The sequence below is a fragment of the Bufo gargarizans genome, chromosome 8 (assembly GCF_014858855.1).
Source record: "Bufo gargarizans isolate SCDJY-AF-19 chromosome 8, ASM1485885v1, whole genome shotgun sequence".
In the NCBI taxonomy this organism is placed as follows: domain Eukaryota; kingdom Metazoa; phylum Chordata; class Amphibia; order Anura; family Bufonidae; genus Bufo; species Bufo gargarizans.
In genome coordinates, this window is record NC_058087.1 from 39,701,756 (window position 1) to 39,708,535 (window position 6,780).

Below are 6,780 nucleotides of genomic sequence, written 5' to 3' on the forward strand. Positions count from 1 at the left end.
AGCTAAAGCACGCCCATCGGAGCTGGTGACATCACCGAACACTGCTTCCTTCGCCCTGGCAGTGTTTTTATAAACAAGAGCCCTTGCCCTGCCCAATTTGGCACAGGGCAAGGGAGCGCATCGGAGCATGAGATGTATAGTTTTAAAAATAGATCAACCAATGAGCATGTATGTTTAGTTTTAAAAAAAACAATAGACTAAATGGGTTGTCCGGGTTCAGAGGTGAAGCCGGACATACCTACAATTTCACCCAGACGTCCCCCTGATGTTGGCATCCGGAGCATTAAATGCTCCTATGCTCTTGCTCTGTGCTGGATTGCGCAGGGCAAGGGGTGTGTTTTGTTTATAATAAAACACTGTTTTATTCGATGTCACCAACTCTGATGGGTGGGCTTTAGCACTACCCTAGCCATTTGACAGGCTAGGGCAGCACGAAAGCCTGTCTATTAGTGTCAGTGACATCACCAGGCTTGCTACTGGTAGAATCCTCTGCCTAGCAGTCCTTATGGAGAGCCTGGTACTCCATCAAATGCCTTTGCCCTGCGTGATCCAGTGAAGGGCAAAGTAGAGCATCGGAGCATGAAATGCTATCATGGGGCTGCCAGCTCTGAACCTGAACAACCCCTTAAGTTTAAGATCTTGTACTATGCAATTAGATGTCCTCCACATGTTAGTCAATGGTTAAAAATAGTATAATAAAGAATAACTGTAAAAAGAAGGCAAAGACGACTGGAGGATGAATGAGTAGAGGTAACAGGACACACAAGTGCACTCGCTAGTATATCTCTTGGACATTAACATTGATGCTTGAATTTGGAGGCTTCATGAAATGATGCACAGCATCATCCATCTTCATCAGTAAAGTCTATCCAACTGATGTGAACAGTAAGCTTAACAATGTTACACAGTTGAGCAGGCGCCTACTCTCCACCTCCATTAATCTCAACACACAATAGCGTACATGTATGGCATTATGCGCAAGGGTTTTTGTAGAGGGGGTTGGTTCCCGCTGCCTTTCTATCAGAGCCCCTGCAGTGAAATTGTGGAGCTCAGATTAGTTACCATGCCATCCTGGGGCCTGCTGAAGTTTCCCTGACCTGTCATGGTAAGGTTGAGTCCAGTAGTAGCCATTTTTAGTCAATTTTGGCCCCCCCAAAAAAATTGAATAAAGGTACTTTTCCCCATGCATCCAACGGCACTACCTGGAGGTTGGCCTGCCTTCTCAGGGACAGGAAACAATAGCGCGATCAGCCAATAAGGTGCCCCCTCCCTCTTACCTCTCCAGTTATTGACCTAGGACTCAGAATAGGCAAGGGGGAACAAGAAGCCGCTCCCTGTCCCTAATCACAAAGGAAATTCTAGATTGAGAGAAACCTATACTCTCTATCAGCAGCCCACGTAAAAGGGAAAGAAAATCAATTGGCGGATTTCTTAAGCAGGGATCGACTGCAGCTGGGGGAATGGAGCCTGAACCCACAGATCTTTACTCAAATTTGTGCCAGATGGGGCACTCCAAAAATTGACTTATTTGCGACAAGGAAGAACAGACAAGTCGAGGGTTTCTTTTCCCGATCCGCTCTAGACCGACCCCTTGCAGTGGACGCTCTGTCATCACCCTGGCCTCAGGATCTACTTTGTGTTCCCACCCTTTTCTCTAATAATAAGGGTCATTTCCAAGATCTGGGTGAACATTGTTTCCCACACTGGTTGCTGCCACCCCGACCAGATCTACTTCTCCAGGGACCAGTAATGCATCCCAGAGTCAGTCAGCTTCGCCTGACAGTCTGGAAACTGAAAGAAGTATCTTAAGACAGGGTTCTCAGTCAGTAATCTCCACACTTGCAGAGTAGAAAGCCGGTAACATCAAAAATCTATTTGAGAACCTGGAAATCCTTTTTTACGTTTTGGAAATGACAGGTGCGATCCCTCCAGAGAACCAGAGGTGACCCTAGTCTTGGACTTCTTTCAAACAGGGCTTGATAAAGGTCTGTCCGTAAGTACCATTCGGGTCCAAGTAGTAGCTTTAAGTGCTTTTCTAAATATCAAACTTTCAGATTTGAATGTAGTAAAAAGATTCCTTAAAGGGGCAAGTAGAATTCGCCCTAGGCTTAGATCTTCTGTCCCTCCTTGGGACTTAAATCTGGTCCTATCCAGGCTAATGCATCCGCCCTTTGAACCCCTCGGAGAGATCTCCCTGAGAACATTAACACTATTCGCAATCCCCACTGCAAGAAGAGTAGGAGAAATCCAGGCTTTCTCTATTCTTCCTCCATATCTTACGATTTTAGACAGGATTATATAAAACATGCTCTAGAATTCCTTCCTAAGGTAGTGTCCAGGTTTCACTGTCAACAGGAAATCACTCTTCCCTCCTTTTGTTCCCAGGCGACATCAGATAAGGAAAAATTGTTCCATAACTTGGATGTTAGAAGGTGTGTACTTCAGTACTTGAAAGCAACCAGTTGCTAGTACAATATCTGGGACTTCACAGAGGCGAAGCAGCCAGCAAAACCGCCATCTCCAGATGGATAAAGGCATGCATCACGTTAGCCTACGAAACTGAGGGGATTGCTCCACCTCCTTCACTGAAAGCTACCTTTGTACTTTCCACCTCCTTCACTGAAAGCAACCCTTGTACTTTCTTTCTTTAAGCATTACAAGCTGGACGTTTCCACCAATAAAGACTTGTCCTTTGGCCGCAAAGTCTTATCTGCGGTAGTCCCACCCTAGTGAGGTCTCCTATGTTATTCCCCCAGGTAGTGCCGTTGTAGAGGCGTGGGGAAAAGGCTTACCGGTAATCCTTTAGCCTCCACAACGGCACGGGATTCCCACCCCAAAAAAAAAAAAAAAAAAAATATATATATATATATAAGTATGTGGATAGTTCAACACGTATACTCCTTTTGAGATGATTTATGAGCAGTTGCTCTTATCTTTATTTAGCACGCTTTGAAATTTTCTATTTCGAGTGAGATTCTCTGTTTTTGCCTTTATTAAATTGCTCCTTGTTTTCATGCCTATTCTGAGTCCTAGGTTAATAACTGGAGAGGTAAGAGGGAGGGGGCCCTTTTATTGGCTGATCGCGCTATTGTTTCCTGTCCCTGAGGCACTACCTCCAGGTAGTGCCGTTGTGGAGGCTAAAGGAAAATCCAATTACCGGTAAAAGTAATTTGTCTTTCACACTAGCGTTAAAGTTTTCTGGTATTGAGTTCCGTCACAGGGGCTCAATACCGGGAAAAAACGCTTCAGTTTTGTCTTAATGCATTCTGAATAGAGATCATTCCGTTCAGGATGTTTTCAGTTCAGTCCCGCTTACAGTATTTGGCCGGAGAAAATACAGCAGCATGCGGTATTGCTGGAATTCCGTATCCGGCATTAAAGGGAGTCTGTCACCACATTTTAGCATGTTAGACCGTTAAAATAGGGTTATGTGATCCAGCCAGAACATAAAAATGGTACCTTTGTGGTAGAAAACGGACTTTTCAATTTGCAGAAAACGAACTTATAAGATTATCTTCTGAGCCCTCTCAAGTGCCCAGGGTGGTCTCTCAATCCTCGGAGCCCAGGCAGGCACCTCCTAAACGGCTGATAACTCCGCCCTCCGTGCGCCTCTGCCCGCCCGTTTACTCCCCTCCCCTGTCCCTTTCCACTGCGGCTGTGCGTTACAAATCGTAGCGGGCGTAATGCGATGCCTGCTCCTGGCAGGGCATCGCAATACCTATTGCGCATGCGCCGGCTAATCCTGCAGATTTCGCGCCGTTTAGCCGGCGCATGCGCAATCAGGGCCGGCCTTAGTGTTCAGGCGCCCTGTGCGAGCTAACCTTGTGGCGCCCCCCCCCCCCCCCCAAAAAAAAAAAAAACACTGCTTGTTGCTGGCATCATGGCATAGGCTGGCTGACTATCCAACCAAGTAGTTACCAGCCCTCACACCCCAAAGGCCGTGTAATGTTTACTTCCCTAGTTCGTGAGATTTCCTACCCTCGTCACTTCCGGTCGCACCGGACATGACGTGAGGAGGTGTGCAGCGCCGCGCAGGCGCACAACGACAGGTTAGGGAAATTTCACAGCAGAGTGCGCATGCGCCAGGAGCCTCGCCGGCGGTTAGGGTAGGGAAAAACTATGGGCCAATGCGCAGTGATCGGATGGATGTTTTCAGCTGAACACCGGCCGACACTGCGCATGCACCGGGAGCCTCACCAGCGGTTAGGGAAGGGAAAAATTACGTACGGGCCAGTGCTTTTTCCCTACCCTAAACGCTGGTGAGGCTCCCAGCGCATGCACAGTGTCGGCCGGTGTCCAGCTGAGAAAATTTGTTTCCAATGTAGTATTAATAACTAAACAATTAAATAATAAACATATTGCATTGTCTACTTACCACCAGGACAATAAGATGATCTGGACTCTGGCTGCAGTCTGGCTCTGGGGACTCCATTGTCATTCTCTCCCCCCCCCCCCCTTCCCTTGTCACTCTCATTATCCCCCCTCTCCCTTGTCACTCATTATTCCACCCGCCCTCCCTTGTCACGCTCATTATCCCCCCCCCCCATCACTCTCATTATTCCCCCCCCATCACTCTCACTATTCCCCCCCCCCATCACTCTCATTATTTCCCTCCCCCATCACTCTCATTATTTCCCCCCCCATCACTCTCATTATTTCCCCCCCCCCATCACTCTCATTATTTCCCCCCCCCATCACTCTCATTATTTCCCCCCCCCATCACTCTCATTATTTCCCCCCCCATCACTCTCATTATTCCCCCCCCATCACTCTCACTATTCCCCCCCCCTCACTCTCATTATTTCCCCCCCCATCACTCTCATTATTCCCCCCCCATCACTCTCATTATTTCCCCCCCCATCACTCTCATTATTCCCCCCCCCCATCACTCTCATTATTTCCCCCCCCCATCACTCTCATTATTCCCCCCCCCCATCACTCTCACTATTCCCCCCCCATCACTCTCATTATTTCCCCCCCCCCATCACTCTCATTATTTCCCCCCCCCCATCACTCTCATTATTTCCCCCCCCCCCATCACTCTCATTATTTCCCCCCCCCCATCACTCTCATTATTCCCCCCCCCCCATCACTCTCATTATTCCCCCCCCCCATCACTCTCATTATTTCCCCCCCCATCACTCATTATTTCCTCCTCCCCCCCCATCACTCTCATTATTTCCTCCCCCCTCCCCCCTTGTCACTCTCTCTCTTCCCTCCCCCCTTGTCACTCTCTCTCTTTCTTTCCTCCCCCCCTCGTCACTCTCTCTTTCTTTCCTCCCCCCTTGTCACTCTAGTGTACCTCTAGTGTAGCGTGGCCGAGCTCTGTTCGATCCGCGGTACAGGAGCATTTGTTTCCTGTACCCGGCCGGACTGACAGGAAGTGCACACTAAGTGAGCACTTCCTGTCAGTCCGGCCGGGTACAGGAAACAAAAGCTCCTGTACCGCGGACCTAACAGAGCTCGGCCACGCTACACTAACAGGCGCAGGCAGGATAGGTATTGCGATGCCCTGCCAGGAGCGGGCATCGCATTGCGCATGCGCCCGCTACGTTTTGTACCGCACAGCCGCAGTGGAAAGGGACAGGGGAGGGGAGTAAACGGGCGGGCAGAGGCGCACGGAGGGCGGAGTTATCAGCCGTTTAGGAGGTGCCTGCCTGGGCTCCGAGGATTGAGAGACCGCCCTGGGCACTTGAGAGGGCTCAGAAGATAATCTTATAAGTTTGTTTTCTGCAAATTGAAAAGTCCGTTTTCTACCACAAAGGTACTGTTTTTATGTTCTGGCTGGATCACATAACCCTATTTTAACGGTCTAACATGCTAAAATGTGGTGACAGACTCCCTTTAACCTTTTCAAGACCAAGCCATTTTTCACCTTTGTGACCACGTCTAATTTTGCAAATCTGACATGTCACTTTATGTGCTATTAACTATGGAATGCTTTTATTTATCCAAACCATTCTGAGACTGTCTTCTCGTGACACATCGTACTTCATGATGGTCATAAATTTGAGTCAATATAGTTCACCTTTATTCATAAAAAAATCTTAAATTTACAAACCTTTCGATAAATTAGCATTTTTCAAAATTTCAATTTCTCCGCTTTTAAAACAGTGATACCTCATAACATATTGATTACTTAACATTCCTCATATGTCTACTTTATGTTGGCTTCATTTTGTAAATGTCATTTAAATTCTTTAGGATGTTAGAAGGCTTAGAATTTTAGAAGCAATTCTTAAAATTTTAAGATCCAGTTCGGGTCTGGAGTCACTTTGTGGGGCTTACATAGTGGAAACCCCCCATAAATGACCCCATTGCAGAAACTACACCCCTGAAGTTACTCAAAACTGATTTTACAAATTTTGTTTAACCCTTTTAGGTGTTCCACAAGAGTTAAAGGAAAATGGAGATTAAATTTCACTTTTTTTGGCAGATTTTACATTTTAATCTTTTTTATTTTTTCTTTAACACCTTGAGTGTTAGCAGCCAAGCAAAACACAACATTTATTACCCTGATTCTGAGGTTTACATAAACACCCCACTTGTGGTCATAAACTGATGTAAGGACGCAGCAGAAAAGGAATGCCATATGGTTTTTGGAAGGCAGTTTTTGCTGGACTGGTTTTTAGACACCATGTACCATTTGAATATCCCCTGATGCCACTCTTACAGTAGAAACGCCCAAGAAGTGACCCCATTTTGGAAACTAGGGAATAAGGTGCCAGTTTTATTGGTACTATTTGGGTAACCAAAAAATTGCTGTTTTGGCACCGTTTT